The sequence below is a fragment of the Crotalus tigris genome, unplaced genomic scaffold (assembly GCF_016545835.1).
Source record: "Crotalus tigris isolate CLP2741 ecotype Arizona unplaced genomic scaffold, ASM1654583v1 scf7180000023618.1514416, whole genome shotgun sequence".
In the NCBI taxonomy this organism is placed as follows: domain Eukaryota; kingdom Metazoa; phylum Chordata; class Lepidosauria; order Squamata; family Viperidae; genus Crotalus; species Crotalus tigris.
In genome coordinates this window covers 577,813-594,669 of record NW_024100082.1, presented here as the reverse complement: position 1 = coordinate 594,669, position 16,857 = coordinate 577,813, and the positions used below count along the sequence as shown (strand labels likewise).

The 16,857-nt window shown below is 38.7% G+C and overlaps 1 protein-coding gene across 1 annotated transcript in view; it reads left to right on the top strand.

The window, feature by feature from the left end:
* The first annotated feature begins 1,250 nt into the window (after nt 1-1,250).
* The window catches only part of LOC120297442 (polymeric immunoglobulin receptor-like), a 32,888-nt gene continuing 17,281 nt past the window's right edge, over nt 1,251-16,857 (top strand). The window contains exon 1 of the mRNA XM_039320073.1: nt 1,251-1,420. The gene's annotated coding sequence lies outside the window, so the exon portion shown is untranslated. The remainder of the gene's footprint in view (nt 1,421-16,857) is intronic.

Sequence of the window (16,857 nt, the reverse complement as noted above, 5' to 3'; positions counted from 1 at the left end):
GCACCTATATGGGTATTTTTACAATATAGATACATTCTTCGAGATAGCAATTTCCCATTTCTGTATCCATTAGTTATCCATGAATCCATTCAAGCTATTTTTGACATCTTGGCCCCGTCTTGCTTTGAAAGACAAAGTAGTTCGGGGAAATGTGCTCAAAAAGCAATCCAAAAGTCAAGAACAATTGTTCGTATTGTATAAAAAGCAAATCAACCAGGTCAGAACCCAAGGCATCGTCAGGAGACATGAATCACAATACAGAAGTACAGTAATCCTGGGAGCCAGAACTAACTGGCAGCAATAAATCATGCTTTAGTACTGGACTGCTCCAGTCTTGCTAAGCCTCAGCTAAGATGTTTGGAAGTTACATTTGAGGAACCCTTCTCTAAAATCTAGAATTTCTGTGTCTGTTCCCCCTTGATGACTCTAAGGCAGTGTTTCCCAAACTTGACAATTTTAAGGCATGAGGACTTCAACTCCCAGAATTCCACAGCCAGCGTTGCTGGCTGTGGAATTCTGGGAGTTGAAGTCCTCATGCCTTAAAATTGTCAAGTTTGGGAAACACTGCTCTAAGGCATCTGCATTTCTTAGCTCTGTGTCATAAGTTCTCTGGATATCAATTTGGTTGGAACTTAACATATATTATTTCTTCTTGCCTTGTGATTTTTTGCATTTATAATAATGACTCTTTGTATATGTTTATTGTTTTATTAATTGCTGTACACTGTCAAGTGTCTCTTTTTGTGAGATGGCAGCCATACACGTTTGATATATAACTAAAATAAATATATCAAAAATAGTAGAGTTCATATGGATTGACTCTATATTCTGGTGTCCAAATTTCTGCAATGGAATTGGCAAATATTATCCAGAACATTTGTTTTTTCTTTTTTCCAATGTTTGCTAATATTCCTTACTGCCAGTATGAAACCATTGGAAAAGCAATAACATTGTGCAGGCTACAAATCATATTTTTTATATACACCTGCCTGCATAATCATATGCGTGACACCTCTATTGCTGTGTACATTTGAGAGGCTAATATTCCTTTAAGAACTTCAACAGGTGGATGGATGTGCAGGGCTGGAGTTAAGAGGAGGTCTTTAAATACTTTCAGTTCTTTAAGAAATTCAGTATTGCACCAGCCTACCTAGTCCAGGGAAAAAGAGCTACAAAGAGAGAAGTGTTTCAATATATATATATATATATATATATATATATATATATATATATATATAGAGAGAGAGAGAGAGAGAGAGAGAGAGAGAGAGAGAGAGAGAGAGAGAGAGAAAGAAAGAAAGAAAGAAAGAAAGAAAGAAAGAAAGAAAGAAGAAAGAGAGAGACAGAGAGAGAGAGAGTAGGAGGATTGAAAAAAAGAGAATTGGATCAGTGACTTTCTCTGCTCAGCTAAACCTGGACAGTGAGTAATGCTTCTTTACTATTCCATTCCTGAAATTATATAATGCCTGTAATATGGTCCTTAAAAGCAACAACAAAATCCCAAATTAGAAAACAAAAAAGATTTTGAAAAAGTGCTAAAGGCTTAGAGCAATTAATTTCTAGAAACAATCAGCCTGTATGTATATTAGAATATTTAACATTGTTCAATTATCAATCTAATTATTTTCATTATTTTGTATATACTCTGTCTGCATCAGAAATAATTATGAGAGAGTAACAACTCACCAGTTGTACAGGACTTTTCATGCAAGTATTTGCATACATTTCAATTATGCTTCCTTGAGGTAAGCCTACAAAAGGAACTCAATTCTAGCAACTCCACTTTAGCCTAAGTGAATAAAAAACTTGTGTTCAAACAATAGTTGCCTTCTAGGGCCGATAGAGATACTTATAGAAACTTAATGTGTTTAGTATTTATTGTTCTGTCACAATCTCAGTCTAGGAAGGCTTAAAATATCACTCATTTGTTCTGATGACTTGCGGTGGCGAGGTTGAAGTGGTCCCTGCTATAGCCATAATACAGGAGTCAGCAAGTAACTTTCCAATTGTTATTGGACTGCAGATCCTGTAATATTTTATTTCTGTTGCTGTTCATTAGATCTGTTGAGAACTGGGGATCAATGTATTTGGGGGGATCATAAATCAATTCCTAAGTGCACATTTTGCAGCTTAGGTCAGCATGCGGCTAACAAAGGGTTTGGATATTTGCTCAAATTCTGAACGTACATGAGAGATTATTTTGTTTCATTCATATATTTCTTAATGTGGATTAAAGTCATGTTTCAGTTGTACTGCAATGGGATCTAGTGGGTTATAATCAATTCAATATTTTTGTTTTTGTCCTGTCCCTCTTACAGATCCAAAAGCAATCCCAAAGTTAAGCCTAATTGTTCGCACTGTATAAAAATCAACTTAACTAAATCAAAACACAAGCCATTATTAGAGGACATGAATTATAATGCAGAACTATGGTAATCCTAAGAACCAAAGCTGAACAGGCAGGGAGACAAATTATAAACAACAAATCACACTTTGGTACTAGACTGCTGCAGTCTCACTGCACCTCGGCTATGAGACTTGGAAGTGACATTTGAGGAGCTCTAAATCTAGCATTTCTCTATGTGTTACCCCTCAATGACTCTTGATCATCCCTTCTGGATATAGAATTGTAATGCTGGAAAATACCTTGGAGGTCTTTTACTCTAACCCGCTGCCCAAAGTAAGAGTTTTTATACCATCTCAGACAAATGGTTGTCCAATCTTTTCTTGAAAACTTTCAGCAATGGAGCACCCACAACTCCAGGAGGCAAGCTGTTCCATTGATTAATCATTCTCATTCTCAGAAAATTGCTTCTCATATCCATTGCTTGCTGTCCTGCTTTGGAGAATAAATTGATCCCCTCTGTAACATCCCTTCAAATATTGGAAAACTGCTATCATGTGATCCCCTAAGTCTTCTCTTCATTAGGCTAAACCCGGGGTCTTCAAACTTGGCCCTTTTGTGACTTGTGGACTTCAACTCCCAGAACTCTGGGAGTTAAAGTCCACAAGTCATAAAAGGGCCAAGTATGAAGACCCCTGGGCTAAACATACCTAGTTCCCTATTAGCCTGGCTGGAACTACCATCTATTTTCTCTTTTGCAGTTGTTTACATTTGTTAATAGTAACTGTATTTATATGTTTATTATTCATTAATTATTATATACTCTTCAGAGTTACTTTTTCTGAAATAGGCAGCCATATAAATTTGCTATATTAAATAAATAATACATACATACATACATACATACATACATACATACATACATACATACATACTTATATAAGCAGACCCAATGCCTCTTCCTGGAGAAAATTAGAGCTGTGGTCTTCCTAAACTTAATTTTGTTTCTGGAAGGCAATTAGAGTATAGGGTCATAACTGGCACTAAATATCAGCTTAATGTTCTGATTTAAGCTCCTGATTTATGATTTCTTGATTCAGATTCTCATGTAATAGCAAAACAAGAGCAGCAAAAAGTTTTGGTTTAAGAAGAGTTGGAATTGCAGTACAATTTTCATCTGATGAAATATCAATCCAGTTCAAAAATAAGATGCCTCCTAATAATTCTGTTGATTAAGAAGACCCGAGAATCTTGTCGTGCCTTGATTCTGGTATTCACATTTGTTTTACAGAATTGGCAAATATTATCCAGAGAAGTTGTGCTTTCTTTCTCTCTTTGTTCATTACTATTCCTCACTGCCATTGTTAAATCCTTTGTTCGCGTGTGAATGATGAAGACACATGGCGACAACTAACAATGCTTTATTCTCCTACTCCAACTCCAAGCAAAAAGCAAAAGGCACGCAGGCCTTTTTATAGGGCCTGAAACCCAGACAGAGTGAACCAATAAGAGTTCTTCTTTCTTCGTGCCTTGTGCGCCACTCTGTCTGGTCCCGGGCAGCTTTTAGAATGCCTGGGACCATTTGCAACAATTCTGGGCCTGCTGAGTTTCCTCATCAGGCCCAGGACACAACACCCCTCCCCCCTGGATAGAACACACACAATTCCAATTTTCTTCACAATAATAATAAAATAAATTAAAAGAAAATAATAGTCTGCTCACATGCAGACACCCTTCTTATAACTGAGTTAGCTAACCAACCCACTCTCTAATGTGGACTTCGTGTGTCTATCTTCTACCCCACATAGGTCCCATCTCCTCAACCTATACCTGTAAGGTCCCTTGTACTGACAAGAACCTCACATATTCGCCTGGATGCTTAGGAGGGGCCTTAGCCCGTTGTGACCTACGCAAGGTTAGGGAGAGTGCCTGGCCTGTCAGCTCACCTGCCCGGCTAGGCAGACCAGGACTTGTTCTTAGAGGCACCTGGCCTACTGGCCTGTCTGTTGGGCTCATTAGACCAGGACCTCTATGCACAAATTTTGCAGGTGACCCTTGGTGAGGCGTGCCAGCAGAATTGGCAGAGCTATCCCCAGGCTCCATGAGAGCAGCTGAAATTCCCCAACCCTCTGAATTGGCTGAGGATTCCCCAACAACCCTGGATAGCTCCAGGGAACTTAGTCCCTCGAGCCCGCAACCAGTCTCGGACGTGACCTGCATTGCAGGTGTGCCCCAATACTCCCAGTTCTCTGTGGCCGAGGTGCCAGAGTCAGGGGCCGCCTCTATGGCAAACCCCGCCTCAGGTGAATTCCTGTTTGGAGCTCTTGCGGATACGCATGACTCCCTGTTTGGCACAATAGCTGAACTCTGAGGATGCCCTTGCACCTCCCCTGGGAAATCCCTAGCAACCTGCAGTACATCCCAGGAACAGTGAAATTGTGTCTCAGAAGGTTGACCTGAAGTGCAACGTGATTCCTGGGCCCCATCCCCCCTGAGAGCGGAGGCAGGGGTGAAATCCACAGGGGACAATCACCAGCGCAGTTGATCGATGTGACGCCACAGGACGCGGCCATCTCCCAAGGTCACTTTGTATGATAGAGGTCCAGAGATCTTACAGATGACAGCAGGAACCCACAGATGACCAGGAGCATGGTTCCTAGCCCAGACTGGATCACCCAACTGTAGTCTCCTTGGTGCCCACGGTTGTGACACCTGTGAAGCCACCCAGTCTGGGTGCAACTTGTCCAATTTAGTAATGAGTCTGTGACTCCAGCGGAGTTCAGCTGGGCTCTTCCCTGTGGTCGTGCAAGGTGTGGCGCAGTGTGCAAGATGAAAATCAGCTAACCTGTGATGCCAGCTACCGAACGTGAGTCTTTTGAGTGCGTCCTTGGTGGTGCACACCATCCTTTCAGCTTGCCCATTGGTGGAAGGGTGGAAGGGAGCTGACATTGCATGGTGGATCAGGTTGGCCTGAAGAAAAGCCTGGAACTCAGAAGAGGTAAATTGAGGGCCATTATCTGGAACCAGGACATCTGGAAGACCGTGTGATGCAAAAATTCCTCTCAACACCTGGATAGTCCTGGCAGTAGTAGTGGAGGAAACAGGAACAACCTCTAGCCACTTGGAATGGCTATCAACAAGTATAAGGAAGAATTGCCCCTGGAAGGGGCCAGCATAATCTAAATGTACCCTTGACCAAGGGGTGTGTGTCTCCTCCCACTTGTGTTCAGGGGCCTGAGGCATTTCAGGCCGTGATTGTTGGCACACTTGGCACCCGTGCACCTGAGCCTCGATAGCTTTGTCAAGCCCAGGCCACCAAAGATGGCTACGCGCAAGCGCTTTCATCCTGACTATCCCAGGATGTCCTTCATGCAGAGAGATCAAGACACTAGACCTCAATGAGGCTGGGATGACTACCCTGCTACCTCATAAAAGGCACCCATTAAAGGTAGACAGTGCATGTCTCCTTTGCCAAAAACTTTGAAATGTCGCATCTGGACACGTGTCAGGCCATCCTGACAACACCCATGTCAGCATGCATGTAAACGTGTGATCAGTGGCAGTTTCAGCAGCCACGTCCCTAGCATTGAGGGGAGATTCAGGCAACTCCTGAATGGAAAGAATATTTATGGCAGGAGCAAGGTCTGTTTCTACCTGAGTTAAAGGCAATCTGCTTAGGCCATCTGCATGGCCCATTTCTTTTCCAGGTTTGTGAACTAGAGTGTAGTCATATGCTGACAGGAAAATGGACCATCTCAGCATACGAGGAGAAATGATATGTGGTGTTTGTTTGTTAGTAGTAAACAAACCCAATAGAGGCTTATGGTCTGTATAGACCGTGAAGTGGCGGCCATATAAGAAATCATGAAATTTCTTTATGCCAGCCACTACGGCCAAGGCTTCTTTGTCAATCTGAGCATACTTCCTCTCTGCAGATGACAGAGTCTTTGAATAATAGGCCACAGGGACTTGTGTCCCATCAGCCTTCAGATGGCTAAGTACTGCTCCCACCCCATAAGGAGATGCATCGCATGCGATGCAAACAGGCAATTGCTCATTGAAATGCGCTAAAACAGCATTAGAAGTGAGCAAGGCCTTAACCTCATTGAAGCTCTTGTCATGGACTTTAGTCCACTGCCAAGGAGCCTGCTTGTCTAAGAGCCTATGTAATGGCTCTGCCACTGCAGCTTTGTGTGGGAGAAATGCATGATAAAAATTTAAGAGCCCCAAGAAGGCTTGCAGCATTGAAGAGATGCTGGGGCCTTGACTGGATGTCCCTTCTGCCTCCTCTCAGCTGGCTGGTGAAGTCTGTCGACCTCCTCTTCAGAATCCACTTCTGATCCTTCTCAAGAGTCCTCTTGATGGACGGTAGCTGTGTTTGGAGGATTCCTGGCGAGGCACAAGGCCTTCACAGCCCCACCTGCTGCTTCCTCAACTGCCACCTCTCACAATGCATCTTGGAAGGAAACATCTTCTTTTGCAAAAATCTTTTGTTGTAAGTCTCTGCTCCTTAAGCCGCAGACAAAGCGATCTCGCAGCCTCTCTTCCAGATCCTTGAACTCACAAGGTCTGGCTGCTTGCCTTAAGGCTGCAATAAAGTCCACAGCAGATTCACCTGGCCTCTGGTCTCTCTGCTCGAACGCGTGCCTCCAAGCAATGACGGATAACTTCGGCTGGAAGTGTTCCTTAAACATTTTCTTCAAGCCAGCATATATTACTGACTCCAGAGATGCAGGAGCCACCAGATTTTCTGCGATTTCAAATGCTTCTTGTCTACAGGCACACAAAAAAGTTGCTGCCTTCAGGCTGTCTTCTCTAATCTGATTTACTCTGAAGTAGTTCTCCACCTGTGCTACGTAGGAATTCCATCTCTCTGGGTGGGAGACATCAAAATCAGTCAAGCGGCCAATCTTCAACATCGTAAAGTTTACGATCTTCACCACTCGCTTCCTCTGCAAACTGCTGTTTGGGGAAAGGGTCCTTTAGCTGAGCTCACCCTCCAGCGATGCTATACTGGCAGGCTGGGACGCTGATTCAGACGCCGTCTTCCCCTCTTCAGGACTTCTAGGGTAAGTCCTTAAATCTTTTGTTTCAGCTTACAAAGGATCCCACCTTCGTCACCAGTGTTAAATCCTTTGTTCGCATGCGAATGATGAAGACACATGGTAACAACTAACAATGCTTTATTCTCTTACTCCAACTCCAAGCAAAAAGCAAAAGGCATGCAGGCCTTTTTATAGGGCCTGAAACCCAGACAGAGTGAACCAATAAGAGTTCTTCTTTCTTCGTGCCTTGCGCATGCGCACAAGGGTGGCGCCACTCTGTCTGGTCCCGGGCAGCTTTTAGAATGCCCAGAACCAGTTGCAACAATTCTGGGCCTGTTGAGTTTCCTCATCAGCCCCAGGACACAATAGCCATTATGAAGCCAATAACATTGGGCAGACTATGGATCATTGCATAATAGCACTATGCAGGATACAAAAATAGCACAATAACATTGTGCAAACTACAAATCATATCTTCTACATATAGGTGTCTGCACAATTATATGCACAATAGCTCTATTGCTGTATGCATTTGGGAGGTTGATAATTTCTTTAAGAATCTCAACAGATGTACAGAGCTGAAGCTAAGGGGAGGTCTTTAAACATTCATTTCTTAAGAAATTCAGTATTGCACCAACTGTTGTTAATGAATTGAGAAACACAAAGAGAGAAGTGCTTCAAGATTTCTTTTTTTAAAAAAATAGGAGGATTGAAAAAAAGAGGATTTGGATCAGTAACTTACTCTGCTCAGCTAAGCCTTGATAGTGTGTAATGCTTCTTCAGTATTTCATAGCTGAAATTACATTGATGCTTGTAATATGGTCCTTAAAAACCAGCATCAAAATCCCCCTAAGCTTGCCCCAAACAAAACAGATTTATAAAAATTACTTCCAAGTGCTAAAGCTTTGGAGATCACATTCAAAAAATTCCTAGAAAGGATCAGCCTGTACCTTTAATGAAATATTTATGATTGTTCCAGAGCTGTTTTTTGTAATTACTTTCAGTATTTTGTATATAACCATTTTGCATCAAACAAAATTTATGAAGAAGTAGCAAAGTTATCAGTTGTAGAGGAATTTTGATGCAAGTACTGTATTTGCATACATGTCATAACCAGAATTTGGAAAAATGTTGGGGGTATAGCCAAATTCTTTGTAAGCTACATGCTAACCTGGGCTGCAAAATGTACACTTAGGAGTTGATTTATGAACCTCCAAATACGCTAATTCTCAGGTCTCACCATATTTAGTGAATAGTATCAGAAGTAATATATAACTAGAACTACAGTCCAATATTATTGTTGACCCCTGCATTATGGCTATAGTAGGCATCCCTTCAACTTCCCCTCTGCAAGTCATCAAAGCCAATGAGTGACTGATGTTTAACATCTCTCTAGATACCAGGTTTCAAATTTGTGACAAAGTAATAAATACTAAATGCATTAATATTCTGTTAAAATCTCTACTAGCCTTTTAAGGCAACTTAGTTTTCACACAAGTTTTGTATTCATTTAGGCTGAATTTGTCAATGTAGCTACCTAGAAGTGAGTTATATCAAAGATTGTAGATTTACTTCCAGGAAGCATACAGGTAATCCTTGACTTAAGGCCATAATTGCAACTGGACCCGTAGTTACTAAGCAATGTGGTCATTAAGTGAGTCATCCTGTGACCACACCCAATTTTACAATCTTTTTTGCACCAGTTGTCAAGCAAATCCAGTTTCCCCCATTTGTTTATCTGAAGTGGCTAAGAAGATTGAAAATGCAATCACATGGTCCCTAGGACACTGGGTTTGCCAAGCACTCAGTTTGTGATAATATGATCATAGGAATACTGCAACGGTCATAAATGCAAAAACCAGTCATAAATCACCTTGTTTAGTGCCATTGTAACTTTGAGCAGTGGTTAAACAAATGGTCGTAAGTCAAGGACAAGCTGTAATTCTGAGAGAATAAACATTCTAATTCCAGTTCCATGTATAAGGCTTTAGAACTTTAAAAAATAGGAATATTAAGTTCTGCTCAGAGTAATATTGTTATGGACATATGAGAACCTCATCTATTCAAGAAAGAAAGAATCCTTCTCCCTGAATCACCCAAATATATGAATATGTTCTATAATTTTCGAAAACACGATGTTCTGAGTCTGGCATACAAAGAATAGCAAACACTCCTTTAGGTTTAGTTAATTATTTAGTTAATAATGAAATAATATTTCATTATTTGGATGTATTTCTTTCTTTTGGCTTTGAAGATGCTAAAATATTGTTTACCTCACACAAATCATTTAAGTGTATTTCATAGTGCTGTGCTAGAAAAGGACTACTTTTCCAGTGGAAACATAGCATCAGGCCCATTTATTTCACTCTCAGGAGCACCTTTTCTTTAAATTTAGGCTTAGAAGCAGTGAATAAAACAAAATGCAAAAAGTGGTTTTTTTAAAAAAAATGGTGCCACTTAAAATCCATTTATTATTTGGATTTTATTTTACAACTCTTATTTTATTTTACTTATCTCAAATCCATTATTTTTTTTACAAGTAATTCAAAGTGGTGAACATACCTAATATTTCTTCTTTCCTTTTATTTTCCCTACAACTACAACCCTGCACGATGGGTTGGGCTGAGAGAGAGTGACTGGCTCAAAGTTATTCAGCCATTTTCGTGGCTAAGGCAGAACTAGAACTAACCGTCTCTTGGTCTCTAGTGTGGTATATTAAACAAGATGGGGGAAAAATATCCATTCCTTGGAAAACACAGAAATAAAATCAAATGTCTGTGTTTCCAAAGTGTCTGAAAAGACTGAGAAGCTGTGGTTAAAGCTGTTGAAAGAACTTTATAGCAAAGAAAGGTTATTTATAATGAGTAAATAAGCCATTAACATTGTCAGTGTAATATCTGTGTTGACTTAGCCATGCTTTGACAACCTACGATGGAGACTTTTAATTTTATGACAAACAGTGTACATAAGTGACGGAGGCAGGATTAAAAATGTCAAGACAGTAGCTGTATCTAAGCAGTTGTTCCTTGTTGCCACCATCTTAACTTTTTTTGTCCATATCTCAGTGTGAATGGCTTATTGATCTTGAAATAGTACTCTGGTTTCCGGTCTAATTAATTTTGCTGTGAGCCATACAGATTTAATTAAAAGTCACACAAATAAATTTTGCAGACCACTCTATGTGTACAACATATTTCATAGAAAAACTAGAGGTCCTGTTTTCCAACAATAATAATAAGTGCACTGAAATTTATGGGCCTCAGACATTTTTCACAGATGAAGCACCAAAACATTTTTACCATCCCTTTCAAGGTAAATTACTAAATATTGGTAATATGATTTCCTGCTAATTTCTAGTGGAAAAATGAAGAAATAGGTCTACTAGTCTACTAAGCTTTTCAAAACATTCCTCAAAACCTAAGAATCCACCTCATTAAAATATAATGCAAAACAGTGGGCCTATCAGCTTGCATGACATCAGTAGCCCTACAACTGAAATACAGGAAAATGTCTCACTTCTCCACCTTTTGATTAAGTTCTTGTGCAATCACTGGCCACCAAAAAAAATGGTCATTCTGTCCAGAAATCTAGTTACAGTAATTGCAAGGAGCCAGGGGAGTGCTAGAAGTGCTTCTGCTTATAATGTTAAATCATCCTACTGAACATTCATATCTGATTCTCAGCCTTATAGCTGGATTTAAATAATCAACTACTGTATATATTGCAGTTATATTATCTGGTTTTGCTTAAGCCTTGTAATAAAATAATTAATAAAATAGGCTGACTGATTAAAAAAAGTTTCAAGTCTCTTATTTTTCGTTCTTTAATCACTCCAGGAAATGTTTCCTGAATACAGTTGAAGCAGGAACAAGGAGTACTTATATGGACTCAGCATTTCCTAATTTCAAAATATTGTTTATCAAAACCAATTTAGCCTTTTCAGTTTTCTCTATTCACATACATTGCATTATAGATGCTGTCATTCCCATATAGCAGGGCCATTGGGAATGCACCCCAAATTATAATTGTGATGCAACACATTTAGAGGTCACCAGGTTGCAGAAGACTGCTATAAGTCAACTAAAATATTATTCATCCATTAAACTACAATCAGAATGTCAGTATTTAAAATGCTGTTATCAAATTAGAAAGAGTATATGTCAAAGTTTGGGGCAAAGGACAGAAGGCATTAATTTCTAGAACATAATGAGCATATTTTTCTATCTCTCCTTTTTATATGCGAATGTTGACACAAAGAGTTCTTTTCCAAAATTATTTGAAATTAATGCAAATAATTAATGATGCCAGTACAAGCTCTGACCTGAACTGCAAATACCACTTTTCTAGAGTTCTTTGTCTGGATCATTAGAAAGATACCTACCTTTTCACCCAAGAGCACAGACACACTTAAATAAGAAAAAAAATATTCCAGCCAGGCTTAACGCCCATACATATGAGTGAGATTTTCTAGGTTAAAAACAGGTAGTCCTCAACTTACGACCACAATTGAACCCAAAATTTCTGTTGCTAAGTGAGACATTTGTTAAGTGAGTTTTGGCCCATTTTATGACTTTTCTTGACACATTTGTTAAGTGTATCGCTGCAGTTGTTAAATGAGTAACACTGTTGTTAAGTGAATCTGACTTCCTCATTGCCTTTGCTTGTGAGAAGGTTGGAAAAGGGATCACATGACCCCAGGGCCTGCAACCATCATAAATGTGAGTCTGTTGTCAAGCATCTGAATGCAAACCATGTGACTATGGGGATGTTGCTATGATCATAAGGGTGAAAAATGATCATAAGTCACTTTTTTCAGCCTGTTTTAACTTTGAACGATCACTAAGTGAACTGTTGTAAGCCGAGAACTACCTGTATACTTGTACAATGTGACCTAACCCACACTTCCTGCTTATAAATTACATGATAACTCATAATATTGATTTATTGGTCAACTAAGAGAGGTTTCTGATGTAGAATAATAATTTACAGGTAAGCTTCAACTTATGAAGAATGGCATTAAACTATGGTTTAAGGTAGTTATCTCACCAACCAGCACATTGATATTCAGCTGCAAAACACAGGAATTTAAAGTTTTAATTTTAAAAAATCACAAGGAAAATGGATACTTTAAACCTTCATTATGCTTAAAACATCTGTCTTGTTTGTTTGTAATAGCTTTCAAAGTCCAATATATATTTGAAAAAATATATCGATTTTTCAAATAAAAAGGCCAAAAATTGCAAATCCACTGATGTCGTATCTGGGTCTTTTGTGATGTTCAAGTATAATGAAAAAATGGGGATTCATTTTCTGGTAGCAAGACTTAATGTAATCTAGGATTAAAATATAATTTAGGATGAAAATGTGAATTTTACAGCATAAGAATTTTATGTCCAATAAATCCTCCTTTCCTTGGCAGTTATATATGTTTAATTTATATGTTCAATTTTAATTCCTTTTCAATATTAAAAAAACTTAATTTTAGTCTTAGTCCAATAAAAGTCAACAGTTACTGTGTACAGAATTGTTAGAGTCTGCCTCAGTTTCCAAGGAGATGCTTGGAAAATGCACCCTGGAAACATGCATTAACATTGTGAAAACACAAACAGACATTTCAGAGTGAACTTCCATTAACCAGAACACAAATAATTATGCAGTTGAGCCAAGGGAGCTCGTATGGATTGTTAAAAAAGATTACAATAGGCAAAGGTTGTGATGCGTAGAATAAAATATCAAAATTCCTCTGGGTTTGATTAAACCCCTGGGTTCATTAGTAACCAGAGGTTACTGATTGATAGCAACAATAGAAGAATTGTGCTGTTTTTTGATATCATAGAAGTTGGAATAAATCTTTAACCTACAATGTAATTTGATAATTTTCAGTATTAAAATTAATAGTTACACAAAGAAAAACTTTTTAGAAAGCCGCGAGCTTTCTTCCAAAGTTCTGCTAAAAAATTAGCATGAAGTTCAAATTTATATGTTTTTAGGGTGTTTATAATGACATTTCCGAAAGGGATAGGGCTCTGCAACTTTAAAGATTTGATTTTTAAGAAAGTTACATTCACATCCGCACACATCTAAAAATTACTTTTTTAGATGTAAATACAGAGTTTTGCATAGTCCTACAATGGCAAATGAGATACTACCAAAAAGATATCCTTTTGCAGAAATTAAGATCAACTATGAAGAAATTGGTTACATTACCAGTTTCAAATAGTTTTAATACTCCATCAACTCTGTTAAATGTTTAGTAATAGCAGAAGTAAGGCTGGGAACAGCATTACATGTTTTTCTCATAAATTATTACATGAATAATAAGATTTTTAAAAATATTCTAAACCACTGAATAGCCAGGTGGTAAAAGAGCAAACATGCAAATTTACTTGCTCAGATTAAGTCTGTCTATACCACAAGTTCCTGTAGTTTGATACGCATTCGTGATTTATATTAGTTAGTCAAATTTCTCTTTGTACTGGACAACTCACTTTTTCCCTGTTGCAATAAGCAATGGATAGCAATGCTGAGATGCTATTTTTAGTTTTCTTTCATGGTTACCTGTTGAATATTTACACACACATAGATACACAGACACACACATTCCAATAGATGAATGGATAGATAGATGGAGAGAGAGAGAGAGAGAGAGAGAGAGAGAGAGAGAGAGAGAGAGAGAGAGAGAGAGAGAGAGAGAGAAGATATATGTGTACCAAACAAAAAAGTTGCATATTGTGGATTTGGAAGCACTAACTCTGCTTTTTTCTAGAAATATGGTAGTTGTTCCATCCTATATTATGGGAAAGCCTCCAAAAGCAGTAGAGGAGAAAAGGTTTTAGTAAAAGCTAAAGGGACAAAGATGCATTGAAAAATAAATGTTCTAAATGCAAGTCTAGTTGAAGGCAAGCTTACATTTGGGGGCAGAATATTCCATAATATGGGGGCTACCATGGATAAGGCCTATCTCAGGTCTATGCTCTTTTTGGCTTTTATGAAAGAGGTAACCTAAGTTGAGCTTTTTTGATATTTGGACTGGAGTGGAAAATCATGTACGGTGAAGCTATCCTTGCCCTTCACATAATCAGCACTTTTAATGAGTCCAGAGGTCTACTGGAAATCAATGTGGTAACCTTAAGATTGGCAGAGCTCTGCAATAATAGATTTCCTATTTAGCAGTTTGGTTACCACAATCTAAACCAATTGCATCTTCCAAATCATTTTTAATCATGTAGAGTGTATTGAAGTAATCCAACATAAGGTAATATGATGGATTGTGTCTACAAAGGGGGAGGTGGTGCAATGGACTGTAGTGAAGCAGAGTTTCCCAGGAAGAAGGGAGCATATTCCAAGGGAGGCAAGACAAGGGACAGCACAGTTTGGTGCCCAATTGGAGAAAGAGGAAAAGATTTAGGATAACCACTCCCTAGGATCTTTCAGAGTATATCTATTAGGATTAGAGTAATATAGGTTTAGTGTGGCAAGATTCTGTCTATATGATGTGAGCAGTTGAAGAACTGAACTTTGTCTGGAATGTCCTATGTTGTTCTTAGGCTGGGCCTGACAAGTAGGGCCATAACTGGCACACCAGCCAAAGTCTGGCAAAGCTATAATATGTACACTCCATCAAGAATACAGTCTCCACCTTCAGTTCAAGCAGCAACATTGAGTGCAGAATTACCAGGTGATAGATCATCTTTTTAGGAGGAGTATGACCATATCAAGAGCAATTACCAGGCTGAAGTTATCACATAGCTATTATGTTTATAGATGATATTCTGTCTGGCTTGGCTTTATTCTGGGCTTGGTTCTCCTCATCCAATCTCCTATAACCTCCAGGAATTAGGTTCAAAATTTCCTTAGCATCTCTAGTCCAGCCTCAGGTAGCAGTGTATAACTGAGTATCATCAGCATATTGAATGAGACCTCATTCCAGAGTGAGTTGCCCAGCAGTTAACTAACAAAGGATAATCCAGAAGAATATAATATTGGATGGTGCCACCAAGATAAGTTAATTAGATTATAAGAGAAATGGTCCTCCCATCCTGAAGCTAATGAAGAATTTTGAAATGAATTCATGTGATACAATCTTCTCCCAAATCTGTTCTGGGAAATTTCTCCAAACTTCTGGAGCAGAGTTTAACCCCTTGTAGGGCTTATAATTGAAGAAAAAAGTCAGTTATCAGAAAGAGAATATTAAATTCCACCTCAGATAAGTGCCCTTGGGTTCACATTTGTTTATTTTAATAAAGCCAATAGGTAGGCTGTATATTGAAAGTTTACTTTGGGTTCTAAGTTTTCAAAGTCTATTTTTGTTTCCCTGCTTAGCAGTTAATCAACAGCCTGCAGCATTTAGTCATTGGGCAATATCTTAGCAAGAGGAAGAAATCTCAATAAAAGATTATTTACCCAAAGGAGGAAATAAAAGATTTTTGTTGCTGGGAAATACCCTTGACAATAAAGTCCATACTTGAAGGAGAGAAAATAAATCCTTTGGGTAATTTAAAACAGTCGAGGATGAAAACATCACTCCCTGGACATTTACACTAATACCCATTTGTTCTTGCTAACAAATAAGGAAGTTGGATCAAAATTTCACTTTGCTAAGAATCATACCACCATTCTATTCTATTTTTCAGGTACAAGTGTCTATTGTGGAGGGAAGTGATATTGCATGCATCTTCACATTCTGCAAATGCCACAGATTTTGTAATGCAATATCATTGTGAAATTATCATAGTTTCTTCCCTGTATCTTCATACCATTTACTTGGAATGATTTCCATGGTTTTCAGATAGTTTTAAAAACAAATAATAATTTTCTTAAATTCAGTACACAAAACAAGTGTTAAGTACAAAAATAATTGCATGTGTGTTTTTAAAAAATGTAAATGTGACTTTCCCAAAGTAGCAAGAGATATGGGCACTGTTGCATGGCATGTCTAACCCAGGAAGTCTCTAGTCTAGGAATGACCGCTTGTATGTCTCTCCTACCAACCCCTTAAGTACTACTTGGAGTGTGGACCAGGTAATAGGCCTTCCCAGGTACATCCTCCATTCTATGAACTCCATCCCCTCACCAAGGTACCGATGGTCCCCACCCTATTGGCATTTTGTAAACCAGCCAAAGTAGCCCTAATTCAACAGGTGGCTTAAGATCATTTAAGTTATTAAGCACCTATGAGGATTTTGATTTGGTTTGTCCAGAGTAAACTATGACTGAAAACACAGACATTTCTCTTGTAAACTTTATTTTTCTCCTTCAGAATGGACAAGGAACAAAGATCAAATCTGAGGTAAACTTAGAGTTTTAAGGAGTGGTTTTGGCAACTCTTCAGGAGCCTAAGACTTTTTTTTCTTCTGATGTGTACTTGTGTAAAAGACTGCAAGGAGAATGCCAGAAAAAAAAATAGGGGGAGAAAAGAGGTAGGTAGCAAAGCACAGTAATGGGATAAGATTCTTGAGAGGTTTGTTT